General features: G+C 35.0%; 3 non-coding genes across 3 annotated transcripts; all 3 read left to right on the forward strand.

Annotated features, from left to right (window-relative positions):
* The first annotated feature begins 612 nt into the window (after window positions 1-612).
* Window positions 613-684, forward strand: TRNAH-GUG (transfer RNA histidin (anticodon GUG)). The gene has a single exon. It is a non-coding gene; the product is annotated as a tRNA-His (tRNA).
* A 528-nt stretch (window positions 685-1,212) lies between these two features.
* On the forward strand, window positions 1,213-1,284 carry TRNAH-GUG (transfer RNA histidin (anticodon GUG)). The gene has a single exon. It is a non-coding gene; the product is annotated as a tRNA-His (tRNA).
* Window positions 1,285-6,895: 5,611 nt separating this feature from the next.
* Window positions 6,896-6,967, forward strand: TRNAH-GUG (transfer RNA histidin (anticodon GUG)). The gene has a single exon. It is a non-coding gene; the product is annotated as a tRNA-His (tRNA).
* The last annotated feature ends 12,005 nt before the right edge of the window (window positions 6,968-18,972 follow it).

Consider the following 18,972-nt stretch of genomic DNA (forward strand, 5'->3'; position numbering starts at 1 on the left):
TTTTCAATAATAATCACATATCTAAAAAATAACATCAGTAGTGGGATTCTGTAACTCATTTTTGCTGTTACCGACAAAAATCGGTAAAATTAAATCGCAAAATTATGACTAAAAACATAAAGAAAAGTTGGCATCACTGTTTGTTTCGGTAGAGGCTAGCGACTACTTTTTATTCATCGTTAACTTACCGAAAAATTTCGTTAATTATCGAAATTATAAGCATTTTTATTTTACCGACAATTATCGATAACAGCAAAAATGACTTACAGAATCCCACTACAGGTGGCGTAGAGAATGAATACTTTAGTGCCTATATATTATTTATTTTTTGAAAAATAGCTCTGTTTCTGTAATTGAAAGCATTTTCATATTTTGCCACTTTTTACTCGAAAAGCGTTCCCTTACTTCAACAAACGTATAATTGATATTAATGCAGTTCACAGCCTTTACTAATTTTGCCACTTATTATTTTCTCCACTGTATGTAGAATTATCTTCGTAACCTCAAATAAATTATTGAAATTCGAAATGGTTTCGATTAACTGCATTTATTTATTTTTATCAGTGTAGAACAAAATTTGTGTTTAGCTCACTTCGTCGCATGTCTTCGATAGCCGTGATCGTCTAGTGGTTAGGACCCTACGTTGTGGCCGTAGTAACCCAGGTTCGAATCCTGGTCACGGCAATGTTGAAACAAACATTGTCACGGAGAAGACTTGTTTTTTGTCATTAATATGTTATTATATTATATATTTATAATAGAAATTGGAAATCAATTGTATTTTCACACTTTGCTTAATAGTTTGAAAAATAGGCAATAAATTGTACGTTTTTAGTATACGAGTATATATATGCACGTACTGATAGCGTATATTACCTTTTCTAATCATAGCATATAGAAACATGTATTTAATTAGGTAGGTAGAGTATAATTCCCTAATAATCGGATAATTGTAATAATTAGTTAAAAATCTCATTTTATCTGAAGCGGTTTCTTCTTGTATACAAAAATTGGATTGGAAAATGTGCCGCTATTATTTTTAATTTACGATTGCGGTAATTGTTCAAGTTACATTCATTTGACAGTTCTTTTAATACAGTTTACGTCAAATAAATTGGATTGAAAAGTTTATGGAGTTGAAAGTGATTGATGTTGAATGAAAAACTGAAAATGACTGTCACATTTGTTGGGTTTCAAAAACAGCCCTCAATAGCCGTGATCGTCTAGTGGTTAGGACCCTACGTTGTGGCCGTAGTAACCCAGGTTCGAATCCTGGTCACGGCAATGTTAAACAAACATTGTCACGGAGAGGGCGTTTGTGTTTTTATAACTAATTTAAAAAAAAATAAAACGTTGACTTTCGACTCTGGAACCACCATCAACACCAATTGGACAGACAGACGGACACACATAGCCAGAACGCCTCAGCTCGTCGTAGCATTCATTTCAGTATACATATTCATATAAGTTGGGCCTACAACCATTATTTCGATGTGTTCCAAAATTTTGGGCCAAATAAATAAATAAATAATTTCCTTTGTATTAACAATTTTCCGAATAAAGCTTTTATATCCACTTCGTGGTCCGAAAATTTGACAAAGATCCCACGAAATAGAAAATATCGGGCGGTACTGTTACATGGGGCTATAATAAATCGTGGATATATGTATGTATATGTACCTACAATTCTGGGAAGGAATGTCGTTTTTACGCCTAGTGAAGACTAAATACCAAACGTGGAAATAAAGCAACAAAAAATCTGGGGAAAGTATAATGCTCTCAATGAAGACTAAATAGTATTCGTATTCAGTAAATACGAAATTTTAGCCATTTCCGTGTGATAATTTGGCTAAAATACCGAAAATCCGGAGATACCGGAGATATATAAAAAAATATATCTATAGCTACACATTTTTGGGGGAAAGTTTAGTGTTCCCTGCGGAAACTAAATACGAAATTTAAGACAATTCGGTGTGATAATGAGGGGATAACAGCCTGTTTTAATGCTTGCCAGCCACAAGAATCGTTCGTACTAAACCGTACACGTTCAAAATTTGGCTCTCGTAAAATTTGACGAACCATCCATCTTCATCTAAAAGAATTTGTCTATTTCGGAAAAAGCTTTTATATTACAATGTTTCCGTAATGCCAAATGCTGACTTCCGAAACGTACCAACACATTGCAATTTTTAGATTTCGTCAAGTCAAACTTTTTAAAACGAACAAAATTTCATGAAAATATTTCAGTTGCACACTACTGCACTTGTTTTTTTTACTGCGTTCAAAATGCCCAACTGCGATGTTTTAGCTTCGGAGTTGCTATGTATTACGGCGTTATGAAACACAATACTGTAAACATTTGCAGACATTTGCAAAGCAACTGACGTTTAGGAAGTCAGACATATTTGTCAAAAAATAATTCACATAATAAGAAGAAACAGCGGTACTTACAGTGACTGTCACTGAAAATGATGCAACCTGAAATAAAAAATATAAGCGTTGATAACGAGTTTTGACAATTCAAAAAACAATTTTGAAGGTTGAAAGGTTGTCTTTAAGATGACATACAAAAATATTCCTTTTACAGTACCGTTATAATAACATTTTATGGGAAAACAAAAAAAAATACATTTTAAATTGAGCATTGAAAATGATGCACCACAGCAATCGATTTATAATTTCCAAATTGTTGGCTTTTTTGCCATTTTAGTAATCAGAATGGTGGAATTATAGGTTCCCTATCGTTTTCAGTAGTTTTGTCATTCACTCTGATAGAAAAAATTATGTTCCTGACGTAATTTTGGCATGATTGTAATTAGGCAATTTAGCTAGAAATTTTTTGTTTTTAAAGTTATTTTCCAACAAATGACTATGAAAAATCATTAAGGGTTTTATGCCCTGAGTACCTATAAACAATCTAATGCTATATGAAAAGTCATTTATACTTATATCTTATTTTATTCATATTTATTTTTTAGAGTTTCTTAAATTTGCCCATATCAGCTAAAATTGGTCGCATACGTTGACTTTTGTTCTGTACATGCATGCAGTTAGACAACAAATATATTGCAAAAACCAAAATTGTAGAAAATTTCATATTAATCGTCGTTTATTGCAACAAATTATGTAAAAACTATAAGGTTTTTTGTGTAAATAATATCTTGCTATTGGTCCACAAAACAATATTCCGTAAAATATGTAAAGTTTATTTGCGATTTATAAAAATGCGGTAAAAGAAGAATTAACTACTACTTGGAAGTGACAACAAAAGTATTGCAAAATTACCACACCTATGTCTTCTTGGAGAATTACCAAAGGTGTGTTCCTTAATGGGCTGTATATCCACTTTGGGCATTCATTGGAGCTTTAATGAGCTTAGTTAACCAAAAATTAAGGTTCGGCATGTTACACTCTAATTTTTATTAAATCTTGATCTTTCGTTGGTGGACCTTTTCGATTTGTTTTTTTCTTAAATTGGACCAAAATATGTTATAAGGGTTGATGTCAGGATTTTGGCCCGAGGTATTTATCAGTTTAGTGTTGTTATTTGCGCAAATACGATTAATATGTCATGATTTGGACTGTGGAATGGTGACAATTGAACTTGTTTGAGCTTTCTGGATCCCTTTTACTGACTTTCAGAAAAAAAAACTATATATATTTCCTAATGATGTCAGTGGGGATGTCTACCCAATCATTATTATGTCCGTGAACCCGATTTCGCATACTATTTTGCTTGGTAAAGAATATACCTAGTACCCCAAAATTTGGTGTTCCAGCTTCCCCAGTATGTGTTTAATTTCTATATCTGATGGGTTTTATTGGACAGTTTGGAGTAGAGCTGGCAAACCATCGATATTCCCAACATTAGATATTTTCGATATAATAGTTTAAAAAATCGATTGCTATCGATATTATCGTTAATTTCTCACCATCATTAATTTGGAATTGAAAATGGCGGAAATGTCTACGCTTTTGTTGACATTTTGCACAATTAGTTCACAGAAATCAAAAAGGAGAAAAAAACAATTGCTTTTATTTAATAAAAAAAATACATTTTATTTTTCGAAAATTTTGTACGTGTGACTACCAACTTACTTTCTTACATCCACAAATCCGAAAAGCCAAGAATTTCTATTAATTTCAGTGCATTTTAGGTTAGGGGTTTTTAATCCGATAATATCGATAGACAAAACTATCTATCGATATTGCATTTTTAAAAAATAATCGATATTATGGATAGTGCCATCGATTTTTGCCAGCTCTAGTTTGGAGTCGATTTAGCCATGTTCGTCCATAATTTTGCGTTTTAATTTTACCGATTTTTGTCGGAAACTCAAAAAATGAGTTATAGAATCGCACTACAGGTCAGGTCCATACTTCCTGAGAAAATAGCCAGAAATGTGTAAAGAGCACCATGTATAGTGTATGGAGCGCACTATAACTCTCAAACAGATCTGCCGATTCGGTCCAAAATTTGCCCATCGTAATGTTTTGTCCGAACTCCACTCCTTTGGGTACCTCTTCCACTTAAGTTCGAAACTTTTCACTAAAATGGTGCGCATAATAACTCTCGAAATCGTAATATTTCTACGAAACATAGATGAGGTTCGAATATGGACTAATATGTCAACTCCTTCGGGTACCTTCCACAAAATTTCGGAAAAATTCAATTAAAGACCTGCTCTTGAATCGCTATGATATTTGTTGTAAATACTTGCATTCGCTGCCCCCATTACGACGGTACAGTTTTAATCAGTGGCAAGTCCATACCTCTTGAGAAAATAGCCCGAAAGCTGTAAAAACTCTTGTGGTACCATGTGTAGTGGCTGGAGCGTACAATAACTCTTGAAATGATCAGCCGATTTTGTCCAAAAGTTGGCCTTTGTAATATTTTGTCCAAACTTGGTTTATGTTCGAAGGTGAGCAGTATCGGTGCACACCTTCCGGTACCTCCCCTCAAAAGCTAAAAAAAGTGTCACTAAAATGAAGCAACCTCCAAACTTTGGATCTCCTAATATTTTGTCAAAATGTAGTTTTACTTCAGAAATGGTCCATATAGGTCTTCTCCTCCACAAAAGTTCAACATGCAATTTAGGATCTGAAAAATTAAACGATATTACCTTTTGTGCTACTGTTTAAGTGATATTATGTCTTTCGCGGGCAAGTCCATACTTCCTGACATAGTGGTCCAAAATACGGTGACCAACTGAAATGACTGGTTGGCACAATATTTATCGAAAGAAATGACTCCTTAAATAGGATCCACTTTCAAAATGGACTATGTCTATATACTATACTTTTTTTCTTGTTATCTTTGTAAATGTCTGAATTTGGTATTCCCGCAAAGCTCATCCGGCTTTGTAAAATGACTTTAACTGACACGAGGTCCTCAGTTAAAATAGGAAAGAACCTCTCCGAAGAATTTGGTACCAAAAGAGGTTTCAGACAAGGAGACAGCCTTTCGTGTGACCTCTTCAACATCCTGCTAGAAAAGGTTATACGAGAGGCAAACGTCAAAAGAAGTGGCACAATATACACCAATAGTCACATGTTACTTGCTTATGCTGATGATATAGACATCATGGGTCGATCAGTAAAAGAAGTAACTGATACCTTTATAAAGGTCGAAGGAGAATCTGCTAAAGTGGGTCTGGCGGTAAACGGCGAGAAGACCAAGTTGATGGTGTCGACGCGCAATGCGTCCATTGAGCTCGGACCGACTGTGGAAGTTGGTTCCTATAATATTGAGGTAGTAAAAGACTTCGTCTACCTCGGCACCTCCGTCAACACAACAAACGACATCAGTTGTGAAATAAAAAGAAGAATTGTATTGGCCAACAGATGCTACTTTGGATTAAGTAAGCAGTTTAAAAACAAAGCCACATCTCGTCAAACAAAAATAACGCTCTACAAAACACTGATACTACCCGTGCTGATGTATGGCTCCGAAGCCTGGGTACTTGCGCAAGCAGACATGGCAGTGCTTGGTGTGTTTGAGAGAAAAATTCTTCGAAAGATCTACGGACCAATCTGCGTTGACGGTGAATATCGACGTCGCATGAACCACGAGCTGTATCTGCTATACAACGACATCAATATTGTTAAACGTATCGAGATGCAGCGATTGCGTTGGCTAGGCCATATCATAAGAATGAGCGATGATGAACCCGCTAAAAAGGCGTATGAATACATGCCACATGGTGGTGCACGCAGAATTGGCAGGCCAAGGAATAGATGGCGCAAACAAGTGGATGTTGAGATGAAAAGGCGCGGTATTCCAGAGAGCAAAGCAACAAATAGAGAGGAATGGAGATCTCTTCTTAGTTCGGCCTATAGAACAAATGTTCTGTAATGGGCCAGCTAAGTAAGTAAGTAAGTAAGTATCTTTGTAAATACCCTCCATGACGTTGTTTTTATAAAACGCATTTTACACTTGCACTTAAAACAGGTGTTTTAGGAGTTTACGTCATTTATTTGACAGACAGAGGTTTTTATAAAAAAAACCGTATAGTTTTTACATAAATTGTTGCCATAAACGAACAATTAATATGAAATTTTTTACAATTTTGGTCTTTGCAATACATTTCTTGCCTAACTGTATGTCATACGGCTTTCTTTGTTACAACCGATAATCTCTGTACCCGCATTTCTAAACAAATTTAAAAGTTGTACAAGTGTTTTAGGTTACACGCAATAAACCAACACGTGTTTTTTGTACTTCCATATTTTGAAAGAGCTTTCATTATTTCATTCATTTCATCAAGTTTAATACAAATAAAGCTTATTTAAGCTTTTGCTTTGTCTGTTCACATTTAGTTTGTGCGCATGTCTAATTTTGTAGTGCTATGTTTTATGTGCGCCATCATTGCCAACGAAGAGCACGCCTTCGTTAGCCGTGATCGTCTAGTGGTTAGGACCCTACGTTGTGGCCGTAGTAACCCAGGTTCGAATCCTGGTCACGGCAATGTTGAGATAAACATTGTCACGGAGAAGGTTTTTTTTAATATTTTTTTGGTAATTTCAGTACAGAAAAATATTTGTTCGACTTGTTATGATATTTTGTTATAAAAAAGAAATAATAAATATTTTCTGTTCATCTAAACTCTTTCTTAACCGAAAGACTACGCGACCCATGAGTCTAGCGAAACAGCGCGTAAACCATGTACATAAAATTGACACAACACATTCTTGCAGTAAAATAACACGATGCGCTCGAATCAACTTTAAATGGAAAGTGCTTACACCTGCAAAGTTTTTAGTACAACCGTGTAGAAAATTACAGCCAATCTCGTTGAGAATTTTAACAGCTATAAGACTTTCTCTAATACAATTTCGATAAGACTAGCCGTTTTCAAGGAATATCGTGAAAACCTAAAAACAATAAAAATGTGAACTTTGACCGCGATTTATTTAAAAAGCCCTCAGGCGATTTTTTTTTTTGTTTTGTGGGGCGGAACATAAGCTACCCACTTTGCATGGAAATGAATCATTTCTCCATCCAGACACTGTTGAGATATTCTGTCAATATAATTGAAGGACAGCCAGTTATTTCAATAATTACACTGTGCAACATTTTTAAGGTGATCTTGTGCAAACAATTCGAACTGAGGATTTTTTGAAAGTACAGACCCAAACGACAAGAAACCCTAGTTGGGTTTTGTTGTGTCAGATCCAGCTCGGATATTATGGCCCCATCTAAAAATGGTTAAATATTGAGTTTTTAAAGAAATTCGGGGCTATATCTCTGAAACCAATGCGAATCTTCTTCTGACCTCTGAAGCAAATTTGTAGATAAGGACAAGAATAAAATATTTGGAGAAATAATGAACTCCAAAAACTACACCTATTGCCTTAAATTTCAAAATATATGCAAAAATTCCACAATTTTTATACATTTCTCACTGTATCTCCAAAACCGTTAATTTTTTCTGAATATTTTCTTTTGAAAAAATATTCCCTGGAATGTAGTACACAACTCTTCAGAACATGTCATTGTTTTAAAATGCCTCTATGCCGTTGTTTTCAGTACATTTTTCAACGACGATTTAATAAAAATGTCAATAATGTAGTGAAATCCGAAATGCGAGAATAAACTGTTGGTGTGAACTGTGTTTGAAATACGTGTTGTAAAAGATATGATGCAAAATACCGCTGAAACAACATGAAGTAAGCATTTTAGAGTTTCAGAATGTTCTAAAGAATTGTTGAGAACTTTATTTGGAAGATTTTTGCAAAAGGTTACTTGGTTCAACTCCCAATAGTTTAGCCGATACTGACCAGAATATCAGCAATTACGTAAAATGTTCTATATTTATAGATTTTGGTGCCCCAGATGGAGTTTTTCTAAGGATAAGTTCTACTAATTTAGGGCTACAATATTGCTAAAGACAGCAAGGCCAAATTCCTATTCGTTTCTGAGATAAAGGCCTGATAAATGCGAAAAAGTGTAGATTTAGCCCGGTTTAGATGAGGCCATAAAATCCGAACTGGATCTGGCAGGACAAAACTCTACTAGGGTTTTTGTAGTCTAAATATGTACTTTCAAAAAATCCGTACTAGAAGTTGTTTGCATTTTCAGTGTTGCATAGTGTAAGTAAAAGCTTATCTTTTTTTTTTCTAAAATTTATGAGCTATAACTCTGTTGATATATATTTACAGTACGGGTATAGTTTTTCGGTACACTTTAAATTATCTGCTTTTGATATATGTATGCACTTGGTTGTTTCCGGAGAAGTCATTCAAAATTAGCTAGGAGGTATATAATTGATTCGAAAATTTTATCCGGGCAAACGAAATCGATATTCATACAAGTGAGGTCTTGTTCAATTCGGATTGAACCTTAATGTCTATGGATAAGTCCTGTAGAAGAATTATACTATTCCCCTAGGTTGGAAACCATGATAAATAATGAACATAAATTACATACATACTTGTGCCCACTTTTCATACATTGAGTGTCCTGTAAAATTGCACATATCCAAATTCTATTTTAGCATATTTAGTTTACATGCCTTTCAACTTCAATCCTGACCAATTGAAGCATTAATTAATTTATTGAATATCAGCCAATTGAAAAAATGCACAAGCTTAACCAAGTTAATAGTATGAGTGAACAAGATTTCATGCCCGTATGCCGTTGTCCATCCGTATGTAGTATAAAAAACGTTGATTCACGTCATGTATGTACAAACAAGTTCATTGAATTTTGCCGCAATTTACCTGAAAGGGTTATCCCAAACGGAACTATTCTTGGACAAGAGGACCTTATAAAGCTAAGCTGTGGAAAATGATTCAAACTTACCATAAGCAGAACCATGCACATCATGTAAGCAAAACCAAGGATCATGGTGATAGTTGAATATTACTACACTCAAACACTTTGCAGTTTTCGAAATTTATTTCCATTTGTATCAAACCCTTTTTAATAACTCTTTGCGCTATTTTAAGGTAGCTCTTTTAAGTGTGGCATATAAGTATGTGAAGTGTAGTGTAATGTATGTTTTTATTTTTTGTAATTCTTTCAGTGATATGCACCTGAACATGATGTCCTGCTTAATTAGAATTTCTTCTTGAACAGCCATAAAAAATTTCCATTGTGTTGTTATGGTCCTTCATACATTAGCTTTCACTAGAGAGTTTTTTATATCATATTACCAAGTATCGAGAAAATGTATTCCAATTCAATTATTTTGCTTTAGCATGGAAACGTTCAAAATTACAAAGGTGCAAAATAGAAACAAAAACTCGACATAAGCTTACTGAAGCATGCTAATGGACATCATAATAATGTAAAGGCTTTTTGTTTACATAATACTGACTTCAAACAAGTAAGAACGGCTTTAAGTTCGGCCCGACCGAACTTGTTATATCCTCCACCACGAGTTGTATTGAAGTAAAACTGAACAATTAGTTTCCTTTCGTTTATGAAGAAGACTAAATACACATTTCTAGCAATTTCGGTAAAAAATGTGGCTAAATTTCAAAATACCAAAATTCGGGAGGCGTGGACCTGTACGAACAAATTTCGGGGGGAACGTTTTATACAACCAATAAATACTAAATACCAAATTTCAGCCATTTCGGTGGAATATTGCGGCCACAACCTTCAAAATACCGAAAATTGACATGTACCGTTCTATGGGGGCTATAGACGTGGACTATACCGCCAAATTTAGAAGGGAAAGTTGAATACCCCCAATGAAGACGAAATACCAAATTTCAGACATTTCGGTGGAATATTGAAGCCACAACCTTCAAAATACAGAAAATCGGGAGGTACACTTCTATGGGAGCAATATGAAGGCGTGGACCTATACCTACAAATTTCGGCGTACCGAAATAAGGCCATATGATATAACACCCCAAATGAAAATGGACCCCAATTTTTGGGGTGTTTTTTCAATTTGAAAAATGACCACAAACTAGCAAATTTGGTCCCAAAAAAATATTACATTTATGCCCCAAAATTTCATTGGGACCAAAATGCATTTTTGAAATTGGCGTGTGTTTGCCAAATGCAATATCACCCCAAACACCGAAAATACAATTAGGCCCCGAACTATCCATTTTCTTCTCAAAATATTTATTAACTTAAATTTGGGGTGTAAATGAAGCAAAACAAGTAGGAAAAGCGTTAAGTTCGGTCGGGCCGAACTTTTTATATCCTCCACCACAAATTTCAGCCATTTCGGTAGATTAATGTGGCCACAACCTTCAAAATACCGAAAATCGGAAGGTACTGTTCTATGGGGGCTATATGATGGCGTGGACCTATACCTATGAATTTCTGGGGGAAAGTTTTATGCCCCAAACGAAGACTAAATACCAATTTTCAGCCAACTCGGTGTGATAATGAGGCCAAAACTTTCAAAATACCGAAAAACATTTTATGGTAGAAATGTTTCTTAGCCTCTGGAAATGCAAAATACAAAGTTCCAACCGATTCTGTTGTCAAATGGGACTATTACATTCAAAATATATTAAAATGACGCGTACTTTATATGGGGCGTTATATGGGGGTAATACCAAAACATGGACCTACATAAACCAGGTAGGAATGTTTTTTGGCCTCTAGAGACACAAAATACCAAATTACAACCATTTCGGTGGTAAAATGGGACAAATATCTTAAAACGACGACGCGTCACGCGTCACTTTGTATGGGGGCTATACGAAAGCGTGGACCTACATAACCCACTTTCAATACCAAAAGTCCTACGTACATATAATAGATTTTCCCAAAATTTCATCCATCTACGTCAATCCGTTCGGACGCTAGAGTGATTTCCACAGACGGACGGACATGGCTTATATCGATGTAGAATTGCACGCTGATCAAGAATATATATAGTTTGTGGGGTCTACAATGATTATTTCGAGTAGTTACAAACGTAGTGACAAACTTAATATACCCCCATCCTATGATGGAGGGTATAAACAATTTTTAAAGATATTCAAACAATAGCTTGTTATGACTAAATAATTGATGGCTATACTTTTTTGAATTTTAACATATTGAAACCACTTCTACTCTCCATTCTTTCTATTTCTATATTTTAATATTTTTAAAAAATCGCGCAATTTTGTACAAAATTTCTTCACAGTTTTACTAAATACAAAGTTTTTTAAAAAATTGCAAATACTTTTATAAAACCGAAAAAAGCGCCACATTCCAAATTATTTTTGACAAAATCGCGCAATTTTTTACAAAAATATTTTCACATATTTTTATACCCTCCACCATATGGAGGGTATAATTAAATTTGTCATTCCCTTTGTAACAGATCGAAATATTCGTCGGAGACCCTATAAAGTTGATCAGCATAAAATTCTATGTCGATTTGACCATGTCCGTCTGTCCGTCCGTCTGTCTGTTGAAATCAAGATACAGCTCGCAATTTTAAAGATAGAGAGTCAAAATTTGGTACAAAAGTTTTTATTACTTGCAGGATGGTTGGTATTGAAAATGGGATATATCGGTCCACGTTTTGATATAGCCCCCATAGAACGGTACCTCCCTATTTTCGGTATTTTTAAGGTTTTAGTTTCTTTACCAAAATGGCTGAAATGTGGTACGTAGTCTTCTTTAGGGGTATAAAACTTTCCCCCAGAATTTTGTCGGTATCGGTCCACACCTTCATGTGGCCCCCATAGAACGGTACCTCCCAATTTTTGGTATTTTTAAGGTTTTAGCTTCATTATCCTAACAAAATGGCTGAAATTTGGTACGTAGTCTTCTTTAGGGGTATAAAACTTTCCCCCAGAATTTTGTCGGTATCGGTCCACACCTTCATGTAGCCCCCATAGAACGGTACCTCACGATTTTCGGTATTTTTTAGGTTTTAGCTTCATTATCCTAACAAAATGGCTGAAATTTGGTACGTAGTCTTCTTTAGGGGTATAAAACTTTCCCCCAGAATTTTGTCAGTATCGGTCCACACCTTCATATAGCCCCCATAGAACGGTACCTCCCGATTTTCGGTATTTTGAAGGTTTTAGCTTCATTATGCTATCAACTGGGCTGAAATTTGGTACGTAGTCTTCTTAAAGGGTATAAATCTTTCCCCCAGAATTTTGTCGCTATCGGTCCATGCCTTCATATAGCCCCCATAGAACGGTACCTCCCGATATTTCGTATTTTGAAGGTTGTGTCTTCAATATTCCACCAAAATGGCTGAAATGTGGTATTTAGTCTTCAATGTGATATAAAACTGTTCGCCAGAAATATGTCTGAACAGGTCCACGCTTTCATATTGCCCCATTTCCGACTAAAATTCGTTGGTATAGGTCCACGTTTCGATATACATAGCCCCCATAGAATGGTACCTCCCGATTTTCGTAATACTGAAGATTGTGACGTCAATATCCAACCGAAATGGCTGAAATTCGTTATTTCGTCTTCCAAGAGTTATAAAATATTCCAGAAGAGTATTATCAGTATAGGTCGACGTCTTCCTATATCCCCATAGAAGCGGACTTCTTGATTTTCGGTATTTTTAAGTTTTAGCAACATTCTTCTACCGAAATATAAGAAATTTGGTATTTAGTCTTCTTTGAGCCTAAAAACTTTCCGTCAGAAATTTGTCGGTATAGATCGACGTTTTGAAAAAGCCCCCATAGAATGGTGCCACACATTGTTTTACCGAAATTGCTGAAATTTAGTATTAAGTCTTCTTCATACACGAAAAGAAACTAATTATTCCATTTTACTTCAATACAACTTGTGGTGGAGGGTATAACAAGTTCGGCCCGGCCGAACTTAACGCCGTTCTCACTTGTTTCTAAAAAAATTGCAAATAATTTTTAAAAAACTGAAAAACGCTGCAGGCGAGAATATTTTTGATAAAAATCGCGCGAAATTTTTAAAAATATTTTTTCTATTTAAAAAAATACAGAGTTTTTGTAAAAAATGAAAACGCATAAAAATGTCGCGATTTATTTTTTTAATTTATATAATTAATATACTCGTATGTACGAAATGTCTTCGTCGAAAATGGTAAGATTTCTCCGAACTGCTACTGACAAATTCAGATAGAATTTAATTTTTAAATACTTTTATGACATCTCACAATGGTCCCATATCCAAATTTTCTGGCCAAAACTATTTCAACGTCCATTTTGTGTTGAAATTAATTATTATTTATAATAAATGTGCACAAACAGCAATTCTTACGTTTTATCGACCAAAATGACCAAAAACTGCCAAAATTTGTTGAACAGGGTGGTCCCGTTGTTTGGGGTCTAAACCAAAACATTGACCTATGTTAATAATTTTTGGTACGAAGGATTTATATCTTCCAAGAGGTCAAAATACCAAATGTCAGCGAATCGGTCATAAAGTGTCGCTAAAATCCACAAATATCTAAAAATGGGACAGTACTTTTTGTGGGGGCAACGACAAAAAAATTTCCTATTTTCAAAAAAATTATACATACTTGTTTTCTACACTCTTAAACCTTAAATATGAATTTTAAGGGAACTCGGTTGATAGATGTGCGTATTACCGTTCTATTTCAATTGGATACTACGTACAGTCACAACAGGAATTTACAAAAATTCTCCCATCTTAAAATAGAAAAACCCACTTTATTTTAACTGTGGCAAATTTGAGCACTATTTAACTTCTGAATTTATTAGTACAGACCCCCTGCTATCTTCCAAATTCGATTTTGAGGTGGACAAATTTGGACATTTTTTTAAAAGTATATCTATGCAGCGACGCAATACAACAAAAATTGTATATTTTACAGCACAAAGTCTGTTTTATTTTTACATAAAAAAGTGTCAACTTTGGTACTGCGCCAATCAACGAATACTAACGTTATTTACAAAAGCTAGTTATTTTCAGATGACTTGATGTGTATTTTATTATTCTGTGCAAAAAAAAAAATTAAAATTTCGAAACTTCAAAAATAGGGTCTTGGCCAAAAATTTCCTGATTGAAACCTATGTGCATCTGGAAGATTTTGTGGAGACTTCGGTATTGTTTGGCCTTCCCAAATGTACAATTCCGCTTATATTCTAACTTCTTCCCTAAAATTTATAACAGTTCTTCTTGGATCAATAGAAAATAATGGAAAATTTCGAAAAAAATAACTTGACATTAAGAAAAAAATTGTTTGCAACGCGCACCGTTTTCTTTTTGTTCTTAATAAAATTTATTTAGTAACTTTCGAAAATTCACCCCAATTTGATTTTTCTCTTAAACACTAGATTGTATTTAGGCCCTAAACATGTGCAGAAAGGCCTCAATTAAAAATGCAATTAGACCCCAATTTGATTTTCAAATTATCAATTCACTTGCTGTGAAGACAATTTGGACCCAACAGCAGAATGAAAAAAGGTCCCAAAAAGACGAAAATAGTCCCCAAACGTTTTGTTGTTTCCCATATACCTGTTTGGGGACTATTTTCATTTTGAATTCGGGGTGTTATTTCATGTGTCCTTATTTCTGTACGCCACAAATTTCAGGTAGAATGTTTTGCACCCCCAACGAAGACTGAGTACCAAATTTCAGCCATTTCTGTGGAATATTGAGGCGACATTCTTCAAAATACCGAAAACTGAGATGTGCCGTTCCATGGGGGCTATATGAAGGCGTGGACCTATACCGACATATTTGAAGGGAAAGTTGAATACCCTAAACGAAGACTAAATACCAAATTTCAGCCATTTCGGTGGAATAGTAAGGCCACAACGTTCAAAATACCCCAAATCGGTAGGTACCGTTTTATGGGGACTATATGAAGGCGTGGACCCATACCGACAAATTTTACATGTAAAGTTAAGCAATATGAAGGCGTGAACCTATAACGACAAATTTCATATGGACAGTTTTATACCCCAAATGAAGACTAAATACCAAATTTCAGCTATTTCGGTGGAATATTGAGGCCCCAACCTTCAAAATGGCGCAAATCGGGAGGTACCCTTTTATGGGGCTATATAAAGGCGTGGACCTATACCGACAAAATTCTGGGGAAAAGTTTTATATATCAGAACGTGGACCGATATAGCCCATTTGCAACACCAAACATCCTAAGAGTAATATAATTTTCTATACCAAATTACAAAGCTCTATCTTAAAAAATGTGAGCTGTATTTTGATTTCAACAGACGGACGGACGGACAGAAATGGTTATATCGACATAGAATTTTACCCTAAACAAGAATATATATACTTTATAGGGTCTCCGTTTTTTTATTTCGATGTGTTACAAACGGAATGATAAATTTAATTATACCCTCCATATTATGTTGGAGGTTATAAAAATTTCAATACTAAGAAATGCTAAGTATGGATTTAGTAATTTAGATTCGCAAACAAATGAAAAATGCGCTAAGTTCGGAGGGCCGAACTTTATATACCCTCCACAATAAAATATACTAAAACCAGATTTCAACCATTTCGGTGGGATAATTTAACTAAAACCTTCAAAACGCATAAAATGGTGCGGTACGGTAATATTACTTATGTGTTAATTAACAGATCATATTTTATACAATACTCTTGTTATACCCAACATAGAGATGGTATATACCCGGTAAATACCACACGGTGGGTAAATACCGGGTAAATACCCATTTGTGGGTATTTGTTTGGGTATTTACTATATTGAATCGCCAATACAACATCTTACACCCCAATTCCGGGGTTTAGGTTGTGAAATTGTGTCAAAATGGAGAGTTTTACAATACTTTAAACAAGTGGGTAAATACTTAGATAAATACCCGCGACTATTTATCCAAATGTTGGGTAAAAATTCTTTAACTGCCGAACCACTTGACGTAGACTGACAAAATTTGGCTTAAATCTTTCCCATGTCAACTGAACTTCTGGTTGTGGTATTTTTCTCCAATTAGCCACATGTTACAATCATATTGGCTGTAATATGGCACACAGAGTTTTCATATCATTGCCACAATTTGTCAATGTTTGTCCCTGTTTTGGGGTTGCCCCCATACAATGATATCTCTTTATTAGCCAAAAAACCAAAATACCAACATTTACATTTGTTGGTAGGGGCATTATGTCTTAGAACGACAGTAGCCAATTACAGTTGATTCGCTTTGAAAATACTGCTAAGACCTTCAGAATACTGGATATCGGGAGGCATCCTTATATGGGGGCTACCCCAAAGCAGGGAACAATATTGACAAATTTTAACAAGGTCATTTTGCGTTCCCTATGAACCGTAAATACCTAATTACACATAATTCCTGAGAAAAATGTGACTAAAACCTTTAAAAACACATGAAATCGTTAGGAACCGTTTTTTTGGGGGGCTACAAGAAAACATGGACCTGCGTTAAGACTTTTTTCAATGGTAGCTTGTATACATTGAGAACTTACTGTGCTGAATTACAGCCAATATGTTTGTAAAATGTGGCTAATAGATAAAAAACACCTTAAATCGGGAGGACGGTTATATGGGAGCTATATCAAAATATGGAGACTAAATCTTCAGTATCATATAGAAAGGATTTGAGCCAAGTTTTGGCTCCCTGCGTCAAGTGGTCCGACAAATTAATAGTTTTTCCAATACATGGGTAAATACTTGAAATCGGGGTGCCTTATATGGGAGCTACAAGAAAATGTTGACCTAAGTTGACAAATTTTTGCAAAGATATTTTATACACATTTAGAACTCACTGTACCAAATTACAGCCAATAAGATTGTAAAATGTGACATATATTTAAAAAAAAAACACCTAAAATCGGGAGGTACGGTTATGTGGGGGATATGTTAAAACATGGACCCAAAGACCCCATTTTCAATTTTGGCACCCTACGTTAATTGGTTCGGCATTTAAAGAGTTTTTACCCAACATTTGGGTAAATACTCGAGTATTTACCCACATGTTTAAAGTATTATTAAACTCTCTATTTTGAAACGATTTCACAACCTAAACCCTGGAATTGGGTGTATTTAGCCATTATTTACCCAGTTATCCTTATGTGTTTATATTTTTTTTTTTTTTTTTTTTTTTGATCGATCGTTCCCAACGCCACACTTTCCCGCCCCTGCCGACCGAGAGGGCCACCTCCCCTTAACGTAGGGAGCGCGTACACCTCATATTCCGGAATATGGGGGGTTAGTAGACTAGGGAAAACCAGCTACAGCAAAACAACAGCCGGTTATAAAATTACATTTTAAAGACAAACACATCAAAAAATAAACAGGTCTAATCTAACATATTGTCTGGCAATTGTCCTTTGAAAATTATTTGCACACCTTGTTATAAAATAAAGAGTGACTAATCATTAGTCACTAATGCAAATACATATGTATCTGACTTCAACATACTAGTAATTTTGGCTGTAATTTCTGAGTATCGAATTGACTGGTTGCTGGTGATGCAATGGAGAGACAATTGGGTTTCCCAAGACCATCGAATTGACTGGTTACTGGTAATGCAATGAAGAGACAATTACCTTTCACACGACTATCGGATTGGTTGGTTACTGATAAAGTAGTGAGGGTACAATAGACCCCCTGCTATAAATTCAACAGTCTATAACATTGCGAGTAAATTGGGTGGTAACTAGTTCTGTATACCAGTAGTCAGCAAAATTGCTAGTTATTACCTAGTTAAAAGAACAACTGGGTACATTAAAACATTGAAATATGTGTGATTTGTTTTGTTTGTCAAAGATATATCTTTCGGTGTTTTCAATTATTTATTGAAACAAAAATAGGTGTAAAACTATTTTATCAATCATTATTGGGGGTCAATCTAACAAATCATTACGCCATAACTCAGAAACTTTAGCTATGGGATCCTTTGGGGTTCTTAATATGCACAATAGGTGATTTCATCTCAAAGGGATTTTTCCACAACCAGACTTTGACTTTCATTTTGTGTCACAGTGTAATCAGTACGATTTCCCATCTTCTTCTTTATTTACTCATCCGTTATTCGGATCGTGTTTTTCGTAGAAGTCCAACAGTTCCTTTAATAGAAGACAAAGATGACTTCTCACAAAAGAAAAGATGAGAACAACAGTAGTCCTTTGTGAGAAGACCACTAGGTCTTCTGGCAGAAGACTTGTAGTTCTTATAAATGTCCATTAATAATTCGATTTTCATAGAACATTACTTTTGCTTGCCAAAAATCAAAGCGTCAATTGGTTCAAAAAATATTCTCGACATGCATTTTGTAATCAAAATAGAGACGAAAGGACTAGAGAGATGAATTTGTGTTATGTTGTTTTTATACCCTACACCACTATGTGGGGAGGGTATTATAAGTTGGTTTTGGCCAAAAAGTTTGTAACGCATCGAAATAATGGTCGTAGACCCATACTTATATATATCAAAATGAACGAAATTTTGGATGTTGATGGGGGTCCCGGAGGGGAAGAAGCCTATTGATTTTGGTGATGGTCGGATAATATTTAGGGGTCGGAAAGGGCAAAAAACTTAGGTGGATAAAAAGACAACGTTTTTTTCCAAAGCCAATATCTCA

Source organism: Musca autumnalis, unplaced genomic scaffold, assembly GCF_047663935.1.
Source record: "Musca autumnalis isolate F117 unplaced genomic scaffold, ASM4766393v1 scaffold_3, whole genome shotgun sequence".
Lineage (NCBI taxonomy): Eukaryota > Metazoa > Arthropoda > Insecta > Diptera > Muscidae > Musca > Musca autumnalis.